The 24,668-nt window shown below is 42.2% G+C and overlaps 1 protein-coding gene across 11 annotated transcripts in view; it reads left to right on the top strand.

The window, feature by feature from the left end:
- LOC105486900 (TEA domain transcription factor 1) overlaps positions 1-24,668 on the top strand; it is a 271,293-nt gene that overhangs the window by 92,162 nt on the left and 154,463 nt on the right. The gene's annotated exons all lie outside the window — the stretch shown is intronic.

Below are 24,668 nucleotides of genomic sequence, written 5' to 3'. Positions count from 1 at the left end.
GGGCATTCTGAAGGAAACACCAAGAGTGCTCAGGAGAGAGAGACCTGTTGACTAGTTGGCTCGGGATGCCAGGGGCGGCAGTAAGGATCCACCTGCCGGTCTGGGTCTTGCCTGCTGGGTTTGGGCACCCCCTAACTTCCTTCCATAAATGCTTCCAGCTGCAGACCTGTACTTTTTGGCTGCTTACCTTTTGGGAAGCAGATGGCAGGTGTGGCTGCTTGAACATTCTGATTGTCTAATTGAGCACGTTGAGTTGACAGAGTTCGCACTGTAGCTGAGTCTAAAAAGATGCAAACACAAATAACCTAAACTCAAAGAGAACTGGCTCAGTAGTCTACCTGAAGTTGTTAACTTATCATGGGAGTGATTATTTCTAAACAATTTGAAGTCTTTTTCATAATGGTGTGTTGTACCTTTAATACTGTACTTCCTCTATCAGGAGCTGTAAGAGACTGTGGCTTCAACCAGCACACACTGCTAAGGAGAAAGCAGATGGTGGTGCAGCTGCCACCAGCTGTGCCCCCACCCCGCCCTCCTCCTCTCCAACTTGGATGATGTAATGGAAAAAAGGAAAATTTTGCTTTCTGCAGCATTGGAGTCTCAGCCTGTCACACACAGGGGAGGAGGAGACCCAAGCCTTCAGCATTTGTTTTATGTTCCCATAATATCCTTTGTAGCCAGGGAAGCCTCTTCGTAGCTGGTGAAATGCTACTATGGGAAGAGAGTTTCAGGGCCCTAGATTTTCTGTATGTCTGGATCTTTCCTGGTGTCTTCTTCCTCAGCCTGGCTATTTGCTTTGTGGTCTTGTTTTCATACCTGAAAATGTAGCTCCTCCCTTTCTTAAAGGCAGAGAAAAGCATTTGAATCTTTGAAGCTTCTTTGAAGATGAATTATTATGGGTAGTAAAGGGTAACTTTGGGACCTTGTACAACTCTCATTTGCTTACCCAAAAATTGTTTCAATTTCAAACAAAGGCATAGTATTAGAAATCCCAGTTGGGCATAACTACTGTACTTCATTTCCCACAGGAAATACTGGGAAAGGTCCTGTCCTTTCAGGATTAAGGTTTTGGGGCTGAGAACCCCACGTTAACTTTTGTCAACTCCAGTTTTGTTTTGTTCTCCATTGAGATTTTACTTTATAGACAACAGCCCTGGTGGATTTAACCAATTTGCCTATAATTCAATTATAAAAATATTTTTATGTGAAAATAATTGTGTAAGAGCTCTTGTTGGTAATTGGGTCTCAGAGGCAGCAGGCTAGGAAGAACAAAGAGCAGCTTTGGATGTGAGTAGTTGTATCAACAGTGAACTTGAACATTTTACCCTTGGTCTTGGTGTCAGTTTTCTCCTGTGTAAAATAAGATGGTAAAGTAGTTGATGATGTCCGTGGGTCCTTTGGACTCTTGCATTTTGTGATGCCATGGTTTTGTTTCTTGTCACTGAGCAAGAGGGTCAGTTTTGAGCCATATGGTGCAGCTTGGGAGCCTAGCCTGTCTTGAGTACCCAGCATAACTTAAATTCTGAGTGCTTCCTGAGTGTGCATGGTTTTGATGTATGGATTCTTTTCACCTTAACTCAGCAGCACATTTAGTGACTGTGTTGGTGGCTAACCTGATTTAAAATGGGACATTCCTTTTGAGCAAGCAGCATTAGGAATTTTAACTCATTTGGAAAGAACAGACTTACTGGTTGTGGATTTTTCAGCAAGTGGAGTATACAGCCTGGGGGAGTGTGTATCCTAATTGGGGCTCAGAAGATGCATTGGCTGCACTGTGCTGCAGCCACCCCCAGTTCCAGGCAGCTTCCTTGGGGAGGAAACATCCGCCCTGAACTCTGTCTCTCTGGTCGACATGAGGAGCTTTGCTTCTACTGCTACCTTGGAAGGGAACCATGGTGGTTAATGGGGCTATTGGTGGTGGAGACTGAACCCCTTAAGAAGAACTGCTTGGGAGCTGCCTCTGACCTGCCTGTGACTTGGAGGATGAGAGAAAGTTGACTTGGGAGCCTTCACGGTGAGGCCCCAGCCACTCGAGAATTGAATCATATGAGTAGTGTGGGGCCAGAGTACTGTCCTGGACTTTCGGCCTGTTCCCCATCTTACCATACATGAATTGGGACAAAAACCAGACCAGGAGTCAGGGTTTCTTAAGGCCTTAAAGAGCGTACTTTTTCTCTTAGGATTTTGAAAACGAAAGCATTTAAAGCATTTTTGAATTCCGTGCAGTAAAATAAAAATGATTTAGTCTTTTAGTGAAATACCAAGTGTTTTTTACTTGAAAGGGTTATTCCAATATTTCAGAGCATTTGTAGAGTGTTTTGTGATGTCACTAATCCTGAGCCATTGGAGAAGCAAGGTCAAGTGATTTATTTTGGTAATGAAATTTCCTTCGTGGTTGGCAGTAGGGCAAACGCAGTCTTATAAAGGAGATAAAAGGAAAACTCTCTTTATGATGAGGTTTTGGCCACTGGAAGAGATGGCTTCATTCGCTTTCTGCTAACTTAGTCTTTGGGGAGCTGAAACTTTATGTGTTTGGGCTCCATGTGGATAGGTGGCTTCTGCTGTGGGCACCCTTATGTGTAGGCAGTCGTTTTTATGGGTTACTAGAAGGGGTATGAGACGTCCTTAGACCTGGTTCCTAAGGGTGTGTGTGCTCATTCTCTTGGGCTCTCTCTTTCTCTGTGCTTGTCTTTTTCATTTTTTGTTTTTACATAGCTGTGTGTGTCTCTTTTCCTGGTAGATCATGGGAGAGGAGATTGCAAGAGGACAAGATGAGATGGAAGTTCTTTATCAACAAACTTATCCAAAATTGGATTTCAGAGGAGCAGGCCGTAGTTTAAAACAAAGCAAAATAAATAGCAAACCACAGGAACACCTGAATATGTTTCTTTTGCACTGAAAACCCCAGTCAGATATACCCCATAATCAAATAGGGCAGGGACAGGAACTAACCTTCACTTGTTGCTTGCTGTAGAGGCAGAGAAGTATAGCACTTAACAGTCTGGACTCTATAAATAATATGAATCCTGGCCCTGCACTTCTAGATATCAGGCTTTGATCGAGTTACCTTACTTCTCTGTCTCAATTTCCTCAACTGAAAAAGAGGATTACATAGATCTTACTGTGTAGGGTTGTTAGAAGAATTAAATGAACTAATTGTTACCTGGAACACCACCACCCCCCGCAGTGTTTGAACTGTATCTAGCATATAGTGAGAGGTGTGTAAGTGCTTGTGAACTGAAAACAAAGAAGTGCTGTCTCCCAAGCACTGTGCTAAAGGCTTCACATACAATTCTGTCTAATGCTCTTAACAATGCTTTGAAGCTGGTATTATCCTCACTGTATAGACAGGAAGCTGAGTCTGAGAGGGGTAAAGTGGCTTGCCGATGTAAATGGTATAGCTAGCAGGTTTCAAATTCAGGGCTGTCTGACTCTACATCTTGGACTCTTTCTACTGAGCATTTGTTCCTTCCTTGGTAGAGACAGTTATACATAAATCCAGTCAATCAGTATTGAGCACCAGGGCAGATGTATTCCAGCCCTGTGCTAGGGGTTGTCAGTGATACTGTGGTGAACCAGACAGACATGGTCCCTTCCCTCATGGAGCTATCTCAAGTTCATTTGCAGGAAACTGACCTGAGGTCAGGACTGTGTGCCAAAGCTTTCTGAGAAGTCTGAGAGCCCTTTGAAGATGGTCACCTTCCACTTAGCCTTTTGAAGCCTATTCTTGGCTACCAAGGTCCAGGGCACCTGGCCTGATGCTGGCAGGAAGAAATCATCTCAAATAACATAACGGAGAGGATCCCAGATCACAAGGCTGGCCTCGGTAGTGGCCAGGAGGATGTCTGGAAGGTTCTAGTGCCCTAGGATCCTACAGGCAGTCTGGGCAGAGCTGTTGCTTCCAGACATCTTCCCGGCCACTATTGACTTTCTCCTTTTGCAAGCAGATGTCTTCAGGATCCTTGCTTAGGTCAGCTTCAAGGAAGGACCCTTTCTTACTGGGATACCAGGACTACTGGTCAGCCCCAGAGACCTAAATTGTGAGGACCAGCGAAGATGAGGGGGAGGGTGTCTCTAGTCAGTCCTCCCCCGCTGCCGACCTGTGCCCTGCCCACCAGGGTAGCACAGGACTTAGGATTTCTTCTTTCTTTACCTCATAGGAGCAGAAGTCAGAAGAGGAAAGGGGGCTTTTTAAATGAGTTAGTGGCAGAACTGACAAGGGGATGTCAGAATGAGAGTGCGTGCAAGCAAGTGAGAGTATGTCTTGATTAGTACAGCAAAGAGACTGAAATCTGTGGTCACTACACTCCTCTGGATGCAGAGGACTGATCAAAAAATTGCAGAATGATCCTTTCACAAGATATTATGTTCTCACAACAGCTCTTTGAGGATCAGGGAGGTAGGCTTTGTCAGTGGAGACCCCAGAGCCCTGGTGTGGAAATGGCCAGACTCCCAGCTCTGGAGGGTCTCCAGGCCTTGGCAAAGTGTTCTTCTCGGTGATCCATCTGAATATCATGTGGCATCTTTGATTTCCTCTTTCAGACCTCTGATTCAGGGTGTTATTTCAAGTTAATTGGTTACAAGTATGAAACAAACAGCTATGTGGTAGAACAGGCTAGAAGCTCCCAAAGCCGGGACCCCACCGATCACAGGATGTATTTCAAGGCCTGGAATATAGAAGGTGTCAGTAATGTTTGCTGAATAAATACTTATGGGAGATGAATTATGGTTCAAACAGAGAATGTAGGTGATTAAGCCTGTAAGCCCTGAGGGCCTCTCCTGTGGGAGGAACTGGCTAGAAAGAGAGAAAGAAGGAAAAAAAGAGGAAGATGTTTATTTAATGATCTTAGATTGAGAAAGAAGAACCCCTGTTTTTTGTGTTGGCAAATGTTAGTTGAAGAGATAGAAAGGATTTCTGTGCAAAATATGGACAATAGCAGAGCAAGGGTTAATTCTGGAATACTCAGAACAGATAGAGTGGGGAATTTTTGAAATAGTTTGGTTCCCGTGAGAATAGCAGGGCCAGCGTCATCAGCATTTTGATTGGGAAGCTTAATGTGTGGGGGGTATGCAAAGGTGTATGCACAAGGTGTGAGCTCTTGTGCAATCCGGGTACAAAACAGCTAATTAAAGATGGCTCAAGAATTGGTCATATGGGAGGTAGAAAGAAAAGAATGTGAAAGTATTACCAAGTTATACTTTCCAACAGCTTTGCTGTGGCAGTGATGAGCCCTGGGATTCAGGAAGATGTGGATTTATAAATCATTTTTTGAGGGCCTGCAGTGTGCTTTGAGTGTGGTGGGGACAACAGACAGAAAATAACTTAAAAAGCTGACTTGTGTGAGCAGTTAACGTACCAGGCACTTTCCCATTGTTATAGGATGTGCTATCTTGATTATTCCTCAAAAACAACCCAATAATATAGGTACTGTAATTATGCCCATTTTGCTGCTGAGGAAAGTGAGGTCCAGCAAGGTCAAGTTATTTGCTTGAGGTCACATAGTAAATAAGCTGTGGAGCTGACGTTGACAACTAAGCCAGTCAATACAAATGACTCTAGTATTGATATGGAGGGAAGTATATTCTGTACTAGAGATATGCCCGGTGGAGCAGCACAAAGTGTGATTATTTATGATGGGGGAATGCACTTGTATATGTTTGAGAATGAAAGAGAGCATGAGACAGACTTAGCTAACCTTGAACTTTGGGAAAAAAAATCACGAAGCGGTTTTTAAACTTATTTTGGATTATAGATCCCTTGGAGAATCTGTAGAAAGCTATGGATCCTTTCCCCCAGAAAAATCACATATTTGTATGTAGTTTCAGGACTGTTGCATATATAACTTCAGGCAAATTCTGAAGACAGGTTCAGACTTGCCCTTGTTGGGAAAAGGAGATGGGAAGGGCGTTCTGGCTGAAGGAACATACGATAAAGGCATGGAGGCCTGGAAGGGCACAGCCCTGATGTGCTTAGAAATGAAAATATTTCCTGGGAGAGGAGTACAGGAGCCAGCGTTGTGTCGTTGTGGGTCCGAGTGCCACGCCAAGGTGCCTGGCACTCATCCTGGGGGCAGATGGAAGCCATTACATTTTTTTCAGGAGAGATGACATGTCTCAGCCTGTGTTTGACAAAATGAGGTCTGAAGGCGTGAAGACAAGTTAGATGGCTATTACAGTAGTCCGATAGGAGAGCATGAGGCCTGCACTGGAATGCAGGCAGTGCTGGTGGGAGGAAGGAGTTTCAGAGATAAAACCAACAGAACTGGCTGATGGGATGCGATTTGTGAAAAAGAAGGAGGAGTTTGTTTTCAGGTTCCACTTCTGGGTCATGGGGAGGATGGTGGTACTGTTAAGTGAGATGGGGAGTGGAGGCAGGAGAAGCAGGTTTGTAGAGAGGAGAGGAATGAGGAGTTAAGTTTTGTCATATGCTTGATGTACTGGGTGACCATTCAGATGGAGATGATCTGTAAGGAGTTGGAAATTCCTGTTTAGAGCTCAGTCAGATTGAAGTTGCAGGGTTAGTTTGGAGTCTCATCATCAGAGAAGTGATGTGATAATGGCCTGTGATGCCCAGGCTCACAATTTATCAAGGGCAAAACTGGCATGGATTTTAAATGGAATGTCTGTAGCACTGGGAGAGTAAAGTGATTGCCTTTTTCAGAAAAGAGAAGACAGATTAGTGGTTCCCAAGCCTCACTATCAACAGAAACACTCAAAGAGCTTAAAAGACAAAACAACTACTGACTAAGAATATCTGGGAGTATGGCCTGGGAAACTGTATTTCTAAATGCTCCCTGGGTCATTTGGGTGATCAGCCAGGTTTGAGAGCTGCTGGGCTAGCTGCAGTCTGGGTCCAAGAAGACAGGCCCACATTTTTAGAGTTGATAAAAGAAACAAGTGAGCAGAGAATGAGGCTAACATTTGAAGCAGTCCTTATGAGGTTTTGGTGCAGGAAATGAATGAGGCTAGTTTCGTTTTTCAGTTTATGTTACCTTTCTACAGAGAGGGAACATTACCATGACCCGGTCTTCAGAGAGTTTGACCATGCACGGAAGGAGACATGATATCCTGAAGGACAGAACAAATTAAGAGAAGACTTATTCTAGGACAGGGGAGACGCTTGGCCATTTGGTTAGTTGGGGAGAAGAATTTATGAGTTGAGGATGTTTTTGATAGAGCAAAACCCAGAAGGGACTTTAAAGGGAAAGGAGCCTCTTTTCCTCTGATGCAGAATGGAAGAGGATGGTGGGAGGGCCGAGAGGGGGCCTCATTGCTTTTCTCAGATGAAGGTTATTGTGGGCTTTTGAAAAGTAGAGCAAATGTAGTATAGATGTTATCATTGACAGACAGGGATGAGTAAAAGAACTACTCAGGAGTGAAAGGCCCAAGAGAAGTTGGAGAGTATTACTTTCTTTTTTTATTTAAAATTTTTATTGAGATATTGTAGATTCACATGCAATTATGAGAAATAATACACGAAGGAATCCTTTATGCATGTTGCCCATTTCCCCTCAATATGGTTACATTTTGCAAAACTGGAGTGTAATGTCACAACAAGTGGTATATTGGCATCGATACAACCCAGTGATATGACTCAGATTTTCCCAGTTTTACTTGAACTTGTTTGTATGTGTGTACTAAGTTGTATACACTACTTGTTGTGTGTTAGTCTTGTGCAGGCTCATGTCTCCATCACCACAGTCAGAATACAGAACAGCTCCAACACCACAGGACCCAGGTTGCCCTTCTCCCTAACTGCTGGCAACCACTGATCTGTCCTGTTTCTAAAATTTTGTCATTTCAAGCATGTTATGTAAATGGAATTAGACTACATGAACCTCTTGGGATTGACTTTTTTTCAACTCAACTTAATTCCCTGGAGATTCATCCAGGTTGTGTGTATCAAGTTTGTTCCTTTTTATCATTGAGTAGTATTCTCTGGTGTGTATGTACCACAGTTTATTTAACCATTCTGCTGTTCAAGGGCATCTGGGCTGATTCCAGTGTTTGGGCGTTTCAAATCCACTATGAACATACACGTATAGGTCTTTGTCTGAAACTAAGTTTTCACTTACATGGGATAAATGCCCACGAGTGTAATTTGCTGGCTCATATGGTATTTGTACATTTAGTATTTTTTTTTCTTTTAAACTACCCAGGTGTTTTCCAGAGTAGCTGTACCACTTTACATTCTCACCTGCAATCTAATTTCTCTGCATCCTCACCAGCATTTGGTGTCATCACCATTTTTTATTTTCATTGTGATAGGTGTGTATTGATACCTCATGTGGTTTTAATTTGCATTTTCTTAAAGACTAACAATGTTGAACATCTTTTCATATGCTTATTTGCCATCCGTATATCCTCTTCAGTGAGATGTCTGTTCATGTGTTTTGTTCATTTTCTAATTGGAGGGTTTATGTTTTTACTGTTGTGTTTTTGGAATTCTTTTTTCTAAATACAACTCCCTTTTTTGGATATGGGGTTTGCAAAGATTTTCTCCTTATCCTGTAGCGTATCTTTTCATCTTGTTCACATGGGCTAAGCAAAAGAAAGAACTTTTAGCGTAGCAAAACTTTTAACAGTGAAAGTTTTAATTTTGATGAGGTCTTATTTATTAGTTTTTTCCTTTTGTGAGTCGTGCTTTTGGTGTTGAGTCTGAGAACTCATTGCCTAGCCCTAGGTCCTGAACATTTTCTCCTGTGTCTTGTTCTAGGAGTTTTATAGTTGTGTGTTTTAAATGTAGGTCTATGATGCATATTACTTGTGAGGGAACAATTGGCATGATTATGTAATTTTTTTCTTTATAAGATTATTGGGTTTATTCATATTTTGACAGTTGTTATGGCTTGGTCGTAGGAGTCTAAGTTGGGAAAGGGGCAAGGTGAAGCTGGAGGGGCTGGTCGGCCATGGGGCATGCTGTTCAGAGGCCCTGCTGCATGTAGGAGAGGAGGCAGGACAGGAGGCTCTGGTCATGCGTGGGAGAGGCAGCACTGAGATTAGAGATGGAGAGATTTCAGGGGATGAGTTTCAAGGTGTGGTCACAAATATGGTCAACTGATGTGAATGTGGGCGATGGGCATGTGAGATGAGGAAGCAAGGCACTGTGAGGCACATCCACAGTGAGTTGATTAATCACTTAGATGCTGGACTTCACAGTGGTAAAGCGTGAATTTTTAAAGAAGGTACCAAAGTAAACCAGATGCTGAGGGATTTCTTTGAGGAGTACATGGCCCCATGGATATGAATGGAAAGATGTTGATAGAGTATAAGTGGTATCTATCTAGTAAAAAGCAGAGAGCAGAATAGTGGGACAGGAGGAACATCAAGATCAGAAGAAAATGTCAACATTTCTACCATCTTCCTCCCAAATTCTTTGGTTGGTCCAAAACTATACCTATTTGTGATGTATAGTTATCGTTATATGGGCCAGCCGTACAAGCTCTTTGAGCCTTGTTGCCATCTCCAATAGAATGGGGCCAGTAAGTCAGCATGTTTCTTTCTACCTCTCAACAGTGTTGAGAGAAAATGTAATTATGTATGAAGAAGTTCTTTGAATTCTTAAAATTAATGGTTTAATTAATTTAAACAGAAAACCAAATATTGCATGTTCTCACTTGTAAGAGGGAGCTAAATAAGGAGAATACATGAACAGACACATAGAGGAGAGCAGTAGACATGGGGCCTGATGGAGGGTGGGAGGAGGGCGAGGATTGGGAAAAATAACGAATGGGTACCAGGCTTAATACCTGGGCAACAAAATAATCTGTGCAACAAACTTCCATAACACGATTTTACCCATATAAGAAACCTGCACATGTACCCCAAACTTAAAAGTAAAAAAAAAAAAAAGAAGTTACATCATATTTTTTAAAAAATTAATGCTTTTAGAAGTTAAGCCTGTTCAGGACTTGTTGGAAAAGTAGGAAAGAACACGTTGGAACCATCAAGGCAGAGTTAAGCATCCCTAGCTCAGTTAGAGGGCTGTTTGGTTAAGGGAGAAATTGAGCTGAGCCCTCCTTTCTTAGGGTTTCTGCCGAAGGACAGGGGGATGGGGGAGCTCCAGGGCAGACTTTCAGAGATCAGAGCCACAAATGAGGGAAGGGACCAAAGAGAGCCTGTCGCTAGGCAGAGGTTCATCAGGCCTCCCTCATAGTGGCCCTCTGCAGCATCAGAGGGAAGTAGAGAGTTGGTGGACTTCTGTGTTCTTAGCAGCACAGGCCTGGATTCAACGCTGTTTCTCTGTTCTCCTCCCCACCAGACCCCCATCTCTAGAGCTTCAGTTCCTCACTCATCTGCTGCTGTGACCTTCCATTTTACGTGAAAATGTGTTTCTGATTTATTATTGTTGTTATCTATTTTATCCCATTCCAGCGATAGTATGTGTTTAAAGTGGTCTTTTTAAAATAAATGACCATTATTGGTGGTGGTGTTCTGTTGGTCTCTCAGTAAAGGTGCTGTTTTAGAGACTGTTCAACATGATAAATTTAAATACAGAAGTGTGTTCTTGGGGAGGATCCTAGAAAAAAATCTGGAGGAATTTACAGTCTACTAATAGTGGTTGCCACAGGGAGATGGGATTATAGGAGACTCGGTTTCTATTATGTTTCTGTATTAATGGGATTTTTTCAATCACAAACATATGTTACTTTTGGAACTAGAAGAAAAAAGATAATTGTGTCAAGTTTATTTTTTCCTCTGGTTCTGAGTAAAGGATATTCATTAAAGAAAAATGTGGAAAATAGCAAGAGTTAGAAAGCAAACCATATTGCCTGGGTCCACTGTGGTGTGGTGTTTACTGGGGGTTCACTCAGGGGAGTCATGGTGGGGTCACAGTGGGCAGGGAGGAGTGCAGGGGTGTTTAGAGAGCATCTCTCCCTTCCACCTGTGGGTGACTGAGGTGTTGAGCTCAGGGGACAGGTGGTCAGAGACGGAGGAGGGGAACAGGACATTTTTACTTTAGGTTTTAGGACATTGGTCCAGGACTTCAACAGGTACCCTGGCCACTTGGGTGTGTCAGTCAGCTGGCCCAGCTCAGAGACGCATAATTCCAACATTCATGTATTATGGTAAGATGGTGATGGGAGAGAGAGGGGAAGACGTCCACATCCATTCTTCGAATGTCTATAGGCTCACACCACAAATAGAATGAACAGGATCCACATCTCTGCTGAGTGTTTTTTGTTCAGCTTGTACGTGAGAGTAGATGTGGTTTATTCCTAGAGGCTTGGGGGCTTCTCTCTGCCAGTAATGTTTTTGATGGCCATGTTATCCTTTGTAATAGATTCCTGGCAAGTAATCTTGTATTTGTACTGCCATTGGACAGAGGTGGGTAGATTTTAGAGAACAAAAACACTCTGGGTACTTTACAGTGTGCTACAGATTCTCATTTGATTATAATTGTTAATTATATTTCATCATGAATGTGTTTGATTGGCTTGATATTGACCTGCTATGCATACCCTGCAGATTATTCTGCCCACCTACCTTCCCTTTCCTCACATGTTTCAGTTCCAGCTAAATAATAAAATCAAATTTGTTTTTCAAAGCCCATTTGGATATTATTATTATTATTATTATTTTTGAGATGGAGTTTCGCTCTTGTTGCTCAGGCTGGAGTGCAATGGCACCATCTCACTGCAATCTCCGCCTCCTGGGTTCAAGTGATTCTTCTGCCTCAGCGCCCCCAGTAGCTGGGATTACAGGCATGCACCACCATGCTCGGCTAATTTTGTATTTTAGTAGAGATGGGGTTTCACCATGTTGGCCAGGCTGGTGTCGAACTCCCGACCTCAGGTGATCCTCCTGCCTTGGCAAAGTACTGGGATTACAGGCATGAACCACCACACCCAGCCTTATTTTTTTTTTTTTTCAAGTTTGTTATTGTATCAATATACTCTCCTCTCCCTTTTAGCCTTTTAGAACACAGTCTTAAAGGTGTGATAGTGAAACCTGCTGCCTAGGACACTTAATTTATTTAAAACAATTTTTTTCTTTATTGCATTGTAGTCCCCACCCCCTGCTCCTTCCCCCCGGCCCCCAGGCAGTGAAACTGGTAATTAACTGAAAATTTCCATAGGGCTTTGTTCCTTTTGCAAAAGCCAGAGGAACTTTTAGGCTACCCAAAAGAGAATGCTTTGGGGGAAATATAATTTATCACCCCAAAGCTTTACAGCTTCTGGGGTAATATTTAGCATGTTAATAAGCTGAGTTTTTTCGGCTATTTACAAAGTTCCCAATTGCTCACTCTATGCCTACCCTCTTCCCTGGATCTGCCTCTGTGCTCTGACTTGCCTGATATTTTGTTGAGATGGGCTTTGGCAACTGTCTCTTAGATGAATGGTTCTATTACAAACACAGTAGCTTCCATGACAGCTTAGAAGAGATTGTTGTTTATGGCTGCTTTTATTGAGAGAGGTTTGGTGCACGTTAATGTCCTGATAAAGACATTTGTACCTATAAAGTAGCCACAGCCTTAAACATATTTGATTGTCAGTAAAATATTGGGGATGATGACATGCCAGATGTGAGGTATCGGATTGCATGTTTATTCAACTGTTATTGCAATCTCTGTACTAAGATGTGCCGTTGTATTTTCTGTCTCACAGCAACACACAAAATGCAATGGTGATATGATCCTGATTATGAAAGATGCTATTTAGGTTACTTGGATGGTAAACCATGTGTATTAGGAAGCATTCTCTCAGTCCCCATATGTCCTTAGACAGCAACCACAAACAGTTGTTAGGTGAAGGGAATTGTCAAATGGGTTGAACACATGCGTTGTGATAGGGACCTTTTGAAATCTATGAATCTTAGTAAGGCCTGGACTGACCAGAGCAGGTGATGTGACAGGGACTCAATAATAATGAATATTTATCCTTGCAATGAATTTTTGCGATAATGAATATTTATGCTTGCAATGTGCTAGGTACTGTTCGGAACACTTAGCATTAACCCATTTAAACCTTCTAACAAGTCTTATGAATAGCTACTATTATTCTCACATTACAGATGAGGAAACCAAGGCCTAGAGAGGTTTAGTAAGTTGCCCAGGGTCAGATTCTCATTTGATTGTAATCGTTAATTATATTTAATCATGAAAGTAGTGGTTAAGAGCTCAGGCTTTAGGGTTCATATCCTGACTCCAGTCCTGGATGTTCTCCCTGCTGCCTAGCTAGGGTGGAAGAGAGTTTTGGTTCCAGGTAGACAGTAGAAAAGAAAAAATGGACTTTCCTAGTGTCTGGGATACCGTTCATCCTGTTTTTTGCTTGGTAAACTCCTACTGGTCGTTAAAAAAGCACTCCATCCTCTCTGAAGCCTTCCTTAATCTCCACAGACAGAACTGATTTTTCCCTCTCTTATGTTTCCGTAGCACATGACTTTTAACTGTCCGTTAAAGGCCTCATCAGACTCTTTTTTTAAAACTGTGGTAAGCACTGTCAGGGTCTCTTTCTGTGGGTCTGTACCCACTGAGCACTCTTCAAGAGCCAGTGCTGCTCAGCCTCCAGTATGGTCGCTGGCGCACAGTAGGCCCTCAAAAAAATGTTTGAATTAGTGAAAGTTGTTGGTAATAAAATTCCATCTTGTGCCTCTCAAAAGTTTTCTTTCCTACATTCTTGGCATTTTTATGACATTTATAACATTCTAATGAAGCAACAAGGGCAAGAATTTTGATTTCATAAATAAGAAACTGAAGCACAGAGACCAGGATGTTTTCTGTTAGATTGTTTTATCTTGAGAAACCACCTGGTGAAACAAAACTTAGGAGAATTAACTCATTTACAAGACCCCACTTCCCTATTTACACTTTTCCATTGTAACCATTTTGATCTTACACCTGAGATGCTGTGAACTAGAGTAATTTATTCACAGTAGTAAAGCATAATCCTAGAAAGTTAGTGCTTGACCATTTCTTTTCCCTGGTATATACTGGACATAATATGTTTGTAAGCTTATTTGAGATGTTTCTAAGTGGTAGGGGTGTGTGTGTGTGTAAATGTTACTTTTTTCAGATTGACTGTGGGTTTAGTTTTAGTTGTCTGAAAATCACTTCCACCACTGATTATTCCAAGATGACATTGTTGATCTTGAATGATACAGTTACTGGGAGCAATGAACTAAGTAAGCTCTCACTGTAGAGTTCAGCAGGGTGTTGAGTTAGGGTGAGTTTCCAGGATACAAAATCTGGTTAGCTCATTGGCTGATTTATAAGGGGCTTATTAGCCTATGGGAGTAAGTTCTTCATTGGTGGTAAAGGGCCCGGGGTTGGGAGTAAGGGTTGTTGGGGTTTAAATCCTGACTTTGCCATTTCACTGGCTGTGTAACCATGACTAATATTCCTAAACCTCTATGTCCTCATCTGGTCAAGGGGACCAATATTGGCACTGTATCTCACAACTTCAGTGTAAAGATTAAATTAGGTAATACATTAAAATACTTAGAATACCCAGTTCATTCTTTGAGAACAGTGTTACCGTGACAACAAAATCAGACAAAGATATCGTGAGAAAATAACTAATATCTCTTATGAATATAGATGTAAAACTCCTCCACAAAATATGAACCCATTCAGCAACATATAAAAAGAGGTTAATAGTGACCAAGTGGGATTTATCCCAGGAATGCAAGGTTGGTTTGACATCCGAAAATCAATGTAATACACCATATCAATAGAATGAAGAAAAAACCACATTTTTATCTCAACAGATACAGTAAAAAGAGTTCACAAAATCCTTCATGATGTAAACAATAAGCAAACTAGGATTAGAAGAGGACCTCTCACCTGCTAAAGGGCATCTATGAAAAATAGAAGCAAATATATGTAATAGTAAAAGACTGAATGCTTTCCTTCTAAGATCAGGAGCGTGACAAGGATGTCTGCTTTTACTCCTTCCATTCAATATTATTCTGGAGTAAGAGCAATTGGACAAGGAAATGAAATAAAAATTACTCAGATTATGAAGGGAGAAGTAAAACTATCTCTATTCAATCTTATATATACTTTAAAAAGTAAAACACAACACTATTAAAGTTCATAAACAATTGTAGTAAGGTTTCTGGATACAAGATAAATACATAAAAATATAAAACTCAATTGTAAATTATTTCTTTTTTTTTAAATTTTTAAATTTTTTATTTTTTTTGAGACGGAGTTTCGCTCTTGTCACCTAGGCTGGACTGCAGTGGTGCAATCTTGGCTCACTACAATCTCCGCCTCCCAGGTTCAAGCGATTCTTCTGGCTCAGCCTCTCGAGTAGCTGGGATTACAGGCACCTGCCACCATGCCTGGCTAATTTTTGTATTTTTAGTAGAGACGTGGTTTCACCACATTGGCCAGACTGGTCTTGAACTCCTGACCTCAGGTAATCTGCCTGCCTCAGCCTCCCAAAGTGTGATTACAGGTGGGGATTATAGGTGTGAGCCACTGCACCCGGCCACTCAATTGTATTTTCATACTTAACAACAAACAACCTGAAAATGAAATAAAGCAATTTTATTCATCATAGTATGAAAAAGAACAACATACACAGGAATAAATGTACAAAAGAGCTATACATTTACCTCCAAAACTACAAAATATTGTTTAAATAAATAACTAAATAAATTGAAAGACATTCTATGTTCATGGGTTGGAAGACAACATTGCTAAGACAGCAGTACCTACAAATTGATCTACAGATTCAGTGAAATCCTTATCAGAATCCCAGAATCCCATGACTTCTTTGACAAATTGATTCTAAAATTCATATGGAAATTCAGGACCCAGAATAGCCAAAACAGTCTTGAAAAAGAAGAAAAAAAGTTGAAAGACTCACACTTTGTGATTTCAAAACTTACTACAGAGCTACAGTCTGAATCAAGACCGTGGGGTACTGGGATAAATTAGACATATACATCAATGGAGTAGAATCACAAGTCCAGAAATAAACCCTTACGTTTATTGTCAGTTGATTTTCAACAGATGTACCAGGACAATTCAATAGGAAATAATAGACTTTGCAACAAATGATGCTGAGACATGCGAAGAGTGAAGTCAGATCCCTTCCTCACATATCATATATCATAATGAACTAGAAAATGATCATAGATGTAAAAGCTATGATTATGAAACTCTAAAAGGAAATATAGGAATGAGTCTTTCTGATTTTGGATTAGGCAAAGCCTTAGATGTGACAACAAAAGTGTAAGTAGTAAAGTAAAAATAGAGAAATTGGTACTTGGTGAAAATTAAAAAACTTTCCTGCTTCAAAGGATATCATCAAGGAAGTGAAAAGGCAACCCAGAGAACAGGAGAAAATTTTTTTAAATCGTAAATCTAGTAAGCAACTGGTATCTAGAATATATAAAGGACTTTTGCCATTAATAAAAAGATAACTATCCAATTAAAGAATGGACAGAGGATCTGACTAGACCTTTCCTTAAAGAAGACGTACATTGTAAAACGCATCAAAGATGGTCAAAACCATTAGCTAGCATGGAAATGCAAATTAAAACTACACTGCTATATCCTTTATATCTCTTAGGATGGCTATCATTAAAAAAAAAACAAAAAACCCCCAAAAAACAGACAATAACAAGTGTTAGGGAGAATGTAGAGAAATGGGAACCCCCATAGGTCACTGGTGGGGATTATAAAGATGGCATAGCCACTCTGGAAACAGTCTGGTAGTTCTTTAAGAGGCTCAGCATAGAGTTATTATATGACCCAAGAGAAATGAAAACAGATGTCCATACAAACACTTGTACATTAGGTTAGGTGTGTTGGCTCCCAGCACTTTGAGAGGTGTAGGTGGGCAGATCATGTGGATCTAGGAGTTTGAATCCAGCCTGGGCAACATGGTGAATCCCCATCTCTACAAAAAAAAAAAAAAGCCGAGCGTGGTGGTGCACACCTGTAGTCCCAGCTACTCAGGTGGCTGAGGTGGGAGGATCACCTGAGCCCCAGCGGTGGAGGTTGCAGTAAGCAGTGATCTCCCCACTGCACTTCAGCCTGTCTCTAAAAACAAACAAGCTTGTACATGGTATTTATAGCAGCATTATTTCTAATAATCAGAAAGTGTAAACAACCCAAATGTTTATCAGCTGATGACTGCATAAATAAAATGTGGTAATACCTGTACAATGGAATTTTATTTGGCAATAAAAAGGAATGAAGTCTTAATACATACCACAATATGGATGACACTTGAACACATTGTGCTAAATGAAAGAAGATTGATGAAAGACCACATATTGTATGATTTCATTTATACATGGAATCATATGAAATGCCCGGAATAGGTCAATCTACAGAAACAGGAAGCAGATTAGTGGTTACCCCAGACTAGAGGATCTGAGAGAAAATAGGGAGTAACTGCTAATGGGTATGGAGTTCTTTCTGGGGTGATTAAGATGTTCTAAAACTAGTTATGGTAATGCTCACACAACTCTGTGAATGTACTAAAACCTATTGAATTGTACACTTAAAATGGGTGAGCTGTATGAAATATGAATGACATCAAAATAAAGCTAGTATCTGTATATGCTTAGCATCATGCCTGGCCTTGATAAATTGGGTGGCAAATGTTAGCTACCATTGTAATAATAACTCTCTGACTTCATGTGCAGAGTACTTTCATACTAGCAAAGATGGAAAGAGAGGAAGATGCTGAGAGAGTAGATGAACATACCAGTTAACTCAGATACCAGGTGAGGGAGAAGGTGAATCTGTGGCAGCAGCATGGTAGGAGCTGAGTGCTGCTTTTGGAGAAGATGAATGAAGTTATGTGGTGCAAGAGCCTGATACCCCAAAAGTGTCTAGTAAACCTGAATCTAGTTACCCTTAAAATGTGGTTGAACTTGGGTCTCAGGATCCAGATGTCACTAAACAGTATCTTCTTCACAAAAGAGTAATCACTGTCAGGGTGATAAAAGCCAGAGTTTTTGTGTCTAGAAGTCGCTAAACCAGGTAGGGGTGTGTGTGTGTGTGCGCGCGCGTGCGTGTCTGTGTGTCTGTGTCTGTGTGTGTGTGTGTGTTTTCTTTTTAAATCACTGTATGACAAAGGCCAGAGTTTTAGTTTTTGTGCCTCTTTATTATTTTTTTTTAAAGGCACTGTCTGGGGAACTTTCTTCCCACAGTCAGCCCATGGCTGACCAGCTTTGCTTTTTGCAGGGTGCCTTTGGGCCTGAGTGTTTGAGCCTCCCTACAGGAGATGGCTAGAGCCCAGCCCTCGTGCTCTGGAAGTTAGTGCTGGTAAAAGCTTTGCAGTTGGCGCTGTCGATGCCCTGTGCTATTTAACAGTGATTCCTCCTTTAGAACTTGGAAGACATGTGCCAGTAGGGAGGAAGGTTCTCTGCTAAGATGCATTTATTTGTAAACACCTCTCACAGTGTTTTTTTCAAGGATATACCTGTGGAGGGAATTTCCCATTTCAGTTTTGGGGAAAACCTAGTGAGCTACTTCTCAGATGTTTAGGTCACACACTGACACTCAAGGTAGAAAGGCTACTGAGTGGTGGAGCTGTGATTCCAAAAAACCTTCCATGTCTGACTGCTAAGACAGTTCACAGTCTTAACCACTAGGCTGAATTGTCCCTTAGGGATGGACAAAGTGGAAGAGAGAGAAGGCCGAAGGCAGAGACATGTGAAAATACAGTGTTTTCAGGAGTAGTAAGGAGGCTGGTAAGCATGTGGGATGTCTAGAAGGGTGGGTGGAGTGTGGAGTGGCTTGTAAGCTGAGAGGTTATGGGAGTGAAGTGCCAGGCAAGGACGTTCAAACAGTAAGATTAGAGGCTCTCAACTTTTCTGTGTATGTAGCATATACACAGGAAGGGGGATGGGAACCCTTGCTTTTAGGATATTCAACAAGTATTTAAGGAGAATTATTCTGGAGGCTCTGTCTCCCATAAGAAAACTTACACTGCAACACTCCTGGTAGGCAATGAGGAGGGCTTGAACTAGGTCAGAGGCTATGAGAGTGACAAGGAGGGGATGGATGGGAAGGACATTTTATATCAGTATATTAGAGATTAGGTATTTAGGTGTATTAGAGATGAGAGGGCTCTGCAGGGTTTTCTGATGAGGGAAAAGATGAAAGTTTTTCATCTGCATGGATGGCAGTGCCATTTATAGACACAGGTGTACAGCAGGGGAGACAAGTTGTAAGGACCAGAGTTGGGGTAATGAGTTTGAGTTGTATGGAGTTTGCAGTGCTTTGGGGCACTTCATGGGGAAGGGGCCAGCAGGCACTGGGCAATTCAGCATTCTGGATTTGAGGAACAGTTTGGAAAACAACATCACAGGGTTTGGAGTTGAGACCCTGGAAGTGGATAAGCTTGTCTAGGAGACAGAGGGAAAGGACAGAAAGGAAGAAAGGCTAGGAGAGAATCCATTGGAAGCATTAAGAGTCGTTGTCTTGAGTAAGTATCTTCCATGTCATATGAAACCTTGCAAATGCAGAAGCAGGGGAGTCTGAATTCACGTATGTTTACTAAGTGTGCTGAAGTGTTTGTCTCCTGGTGGTGTGTTGATGGAAGCAAATGACTTTCTTGCACGTTCCAGGGGTGCTAAATGTCTTGGCATATTCCTTTCTGTGGCTCCCTAGGGTGAGTTAATGGATCAGTCCAGGATCCTAGTTCCTCCTTCCTTTTCCTTGAGTCAAAACTGGCCTGGGCTCCAGGTGTGATCTCTTTCTTCCCAGCATCCCTGGGAGTGTTGCTGAGCTCCGTTTGGAGTTTCGGTTGCAAGGCTTTAGCCATTTATCCACCCATGTTAGCTGTAGCTCCTGTTGCTGAGAAGTGCACTGAGAAGTGCAGGGTGAGGGGAGCCTGGAGAATCAGCTTCCTTTTGAAATCTGCTCCGGCTTGCTCTCTTGGGGTCAGCATGAGTGTGGAGAAGACTGGAGAAAACCCAGAGACGGTAGGCATGACCTGCCAGATGCAGCAAGCCCTGCCCTCTCTCTGTGTCAGATCAAAGACTGACTCTTCAGTCATTTGACACTCTAATGTGAGGATGTTTCTGAGCCAGGCCCCAGGCTCCTGGTGGCCTGTGCCGGGGAGCCGTGGGGAACGTGTGGGCCTGCATGTGCTCTGGGTAAGTGGGGGTAGGAGAAGAGAACAAGTACTTTCCCAGCTGCTCTCTTAGACACAGAGCTGGTGGGATCTGGAGAGATCAGCCCAGCCTCCTCAGTTTTCAGATTGGAAGCTGCTGCCCAGAGATGCCCTTTTCCCGGTTCCAGTTCTGAGGGTGAGTTGGCCCAGCTTGGTTGCAGCTGCTCCTGCGTGGCTCTTGCCTCCTGTGCCACAGGTCCTGGGTTCCAGGGCACAGAGTTTGTTCCCAGTTTGGCTGGTGCCTAGAATGACCATATCATTTAATGTTCAGACTAAGACACTTTGGAGAATAAGTGGGGGCAATGTTAACAATGACACCAGGAATACAGAAATAAACCTTAGACAAACCAGGATATATAATCTTCCTTCCTGTGCCTTCACTTTTGGTTCAATTCTTATTCCTATCCCAGGTAATATTCCCTCATCCCCTACCCTCCTGGTCCTATGGCCCACATGACTTTAGGTTGTGGGAACTTACAGATCTTGGTCTTTGGAGATTTGCTCTGTGGATCTTGGTATCTAGAGGTTAGAAACCTCAGGGATCTCCCATGTTGGAGGGTCCAGGAGATGGGAAACCTGGGAATAACATGGTGAACATATCTCTGACGATCCATGACTATTCAGAACCTAGATCCAGGAACTTTGGTTTTCAGTGGCTAGGGTGGGTATGTTGTAATTTACTAACTTAGTTTTTTTTTTTTTTTCCAACATACATTTGTCTCTTGCATGTAGCATAAGATGGCATGCTGGTAACATACAAATCATGAGAGAAGCATCCTAGTCTGCAAGCCTGTAGCCCCAGACAGAGCTTAGCAACTCAGCCATGCAGTCTTCTGCATTGGAGGTGGAGGGGAGCCAAGGCCCTGGGCTCCTGACAGGTGTGTGATGGAGCAGGGCATAGTTACTTGTCTCCCAGGTGTCCACAGTCACAGCACAGGGTGAGAGGGGACATAAGCAGCTGGGCTTCGCTGAGACCAAGCCAAATGAAGATTTAGGCAGAGAAGGTGTTCTTTTTTGAGAGTAGAGGAGGTGGAGATGAATGCTGTGCCTGGTCACTTTCTCGGACTGCACTGGCTTATTTTTCTATCTAAAGCTGGCAGAACCCAGACCACCATGGATCCTCAATGACAAAGAAGAGAGGAAATGCTTCTTCACTGGGTCTTCTGGCTGTGTCCTTGGACCTCTACCTCTCCCAGCTGACCAGAGTGGTCTGGATTTGCCCATTCTCTCACTGGAGTTAGGAGTAGGATTGCCAGACCTGGCAAATAGAAGTACGGGAGGCCCAGTTAAATTGGAATGGCAGATAAACAAAAAATAATTTTTTAGTATGAGTATATCCCATGTCGTGGTTGTATTTTATATAGCAACCCTACTTAGTAAGGACTGGCCTGATTTTGCTTACCTCTGGGGCATGGTTTCACAGTGCCTCTTTAATTCAGTAGATGCTTATTGAGTGCCAAGGATAATCGTCAGATGCTACTCTAGGCACTGGAGATATTGCAGTGAGCAACAACAGACAAGAGTTCATGAACTCGTGGAGCTTACATTCTAGTGGGGGCGATAGACAATAAGGAAGATATGTAAGTAAGTTAGGTGGTGGAAGTGATAAGGAGGAAAATAAAGCAGAGAAGGAAGATAGGGAGGGTTCAAACCTGCAGAAGATGAGGGATTGAGGAGATAAGCCAGACAGACATTTGCAGAAGAGTATTCTAGGCAGAGAGCACCATAGGCATTAAAGCTGGTCGTGCCTGATGTGTTTGAGGACTGGTGGGCCTCCGTGGCTTGGGTGGAGTCAGCAGGGAAGAGGAGCCAGCACGGAGGTCACAGCTCGGATCTTGCAGAGCCTTACATAGCCCTCTGTAAGGATGTGGGCTTTCACTCTGAGCAGGAGTGTGATCTGATTAGGTTTTGAAAGGATCACTAGCTGCTAGGTAGTGAAAGACTGAAAGCAAGCGTGGGCCCAGGTCTCTCACCCTATCCTCAGGGCTGGGCCATGGGATTTGAGACCTGCTTGCCATTTGGAATAAAAGGGCATGCCACCTGGACACAGGATCACCTTGCAGGATCTTTGATTTCTTTTTGCCTTTTTCTTCCTCATTTAAGAGACACATTCCTACCAAGAAAGGGATGGATATGTTGCAGTTATCTACCCCTTTTTTTGCTAACCATTGTGTGATGCTCCTGGTTTAAGGTACAGTTCCCTAATGCTTCCTATTAAGCTTTGGAGAAAGAGTAGTGATGTGGTGGGTATCACATACCTGGAGCTTTAAAGCCTTCTGAGAAGCTAATTCAGTAAAAATACATCATTTTTTGGTTGGTGTTGAAGGAAGTTGTTTTTCTTTGGACAGATTAAATTTAAATTGTTTATGAGAGCTAAAGAGCTTGAAAGCATTTCCTTATTTTCTAATCTTTGAAAAGTAGAGAGGAGTGAGCTGGCTATATAATATAGAACTTTCTCGGCTTTACTTTACCAAAGCAGTCTGATTTAAAAACTTAAAGCCAACATATTTCACATTAATAGTTTAAGATTATAAAAACTATGCATTTCATAAAATTATGTTTTTTGGAGAAAAATACTGAGGCTATAAAATCTTGGCTTGTAAGTAAATAAAATTATTTAAAATGTCGCCAGTTTTGATGATGAGAGCTATAACTCTAATGAGTGGCAAATATTTTCTAGATATCTTTGAAATGATACTGTGGTTTATATTCAGACTGTATAAATCTTTCACTTTTTTTTTTTTTGAGATGGAGTTTTGCACTTGTCGCCCAGGCTGGAGTGCAGTGATGCAATCTTGGCTCACTGCAACCTCTGCCTCCCGGGTTCAGGCGATTCTCCTGCTTCAGCCTCCTGAGTAGCTGGGATTACAGGTGCTCACCACCATGCCTCACTAATTTTGTAATTTTTTTTTTGAGACGGACTCTTGTTCTGTCACACAGGCTGTAGTGCAGTGGCACGACTTTGGCTCACTGCAACCTCTGCCTCCCGGGTTCAAGCAATTTTCCTGTCTCAGCCTCCCTAGTAGCTGGGACTACAGGCGTGAGCCACCCTGCCCAGCGTAATTTTGTATTTTTAGTAGAGACGGGGTTTTGTCATGTTGGCCAGGCCAGTCTTGAACTCCTGACCTCAGGTGATCTTCCTGCCTCGGCCTCCCAAAGTGCTGGGATTACAGGTGTGAGCCACCGCGCCTGGCCAAATCTTTCACCTTTTACTAAATATCTTTGACAAGCCTTTTGACTTAGTATTCTGGTAAATTAGCTTTGGTAATTATTATTAACAGATTCGTAAATTTTTGGTATATCCACAAAATTCATTCAAAAAGAAGCAAAAATGAAACCTTTTTAAAAAAAGTATAATGTACACATTCCAAATATGAAAATGTACTACTTCACCAGAGTTGTGAAGCATGTAAAATGTAGTCAATATTTAAAGTAAGAACAAAGCATACTTTCTAAAGTGACTGTCTTGTACACAACATCATGCCCTTGGGCACTGAGAATTTGGAATTACAGGGATGATCTCTGTAACAAATACTGAGTAGAATGCAATGTGTGCTAAAATGCAACTATATTTGTCTAATTTAAAAGGCAGGCATTTCAGTTTAAAGTTATTTTAGACTAGAGATTTTAGCTGTTTTCTTAAGCAGGGATTAGAAACCAATTTAAACTGGAGGTTTTTTGTTTTGTTTTTAGAGATGGGGCCTGGCTGTGTTGCCCAGGCTGGTCTCAAGCCCCTGGCCTCAAGTGATCTTCCTGCCTTGGCCTCCCAAAATGCTGGGATTATAGACTTGAGCCCCTGCACCTGACCCAAAACTGTCTTAATGTAATTGAGACTCCTACACACGGAATAAATTGAGACTTTTGTCATCTCAGTTTGGAATTAACGTTGTAAAAGTCTGTGCACTTGAGGGTTAGAAAGATGTAACATTACTCCCTCTAGCTGTATGACTTTGCTTTTAATAAGTCTCCTCTGTAAAATGGGGACAATGAAACCTACACCGAGGACTGGTTGTGCCAGTTAGATGAGGTAACCTGAATTGGTTCCTTAGACAGTACCTGACACATGGTAAGCTCTCAGCACCTGTGTCATTCTTATTGACTTTGCTTTTATTATTTATTATTTTTGCTATATTCATAAAATCTATTTGAAAAGCAAAAATGAAATACTTTTTAAGAAAGTACAGTGACCTGAGTGAGACCATACAGTTTATGTTAGCTAATGATTTCCAAAGCCATCCAAGTTCAAGTTTTGTGTGTGCAGCTAGCATCTTTTGAATACCTTGAGAGAGGGAGCAGACAAGAAAGAGTGTGGCTCAGAAAAGGTAGGCGGTGGGAACCCAGAGTCCTGGTGAGTGTGCCTTTACACCCGACATCTCCCTCCAGATGGCTGTTCATCCAGGTTGATAATTAGCATCAACAAATGCAAGCTGAGAGTCTCCTGGGCTGCATGTCTCCAGCACGGATATGTATGGAGAGAAGCATGCAGCATGTGGAAGCCCGAGCTCAGTTGGGTTGTACGGCTGGGCTCAGCTGGGCCTGTGGAGGCATTGCTCCGAGCTGGGCCTGCCTGAGTCTCAG

The sequence above is a fragment of the Macaca nemestrina genome, chromosome 12 (genome assembly GCF_043159975.1).
Source record: "Macaca nemestrina isolate mMacNem1 chromosome 12, mMacNem.hap1, whole genome shotgun sequence".
NCBI classification, from domain to species: domain Eukaryota; kingdom Metazoa; phylum Chordata; class Mammalia; order Primates; family Cercopithecidae; genus Macaca; species Macaca nemestrina.
The sequence above is the reverse complement of the archived record's forward strand: the minus strand, read 5'-3'. Positions and strand labels throughout refer to the sequence as shown.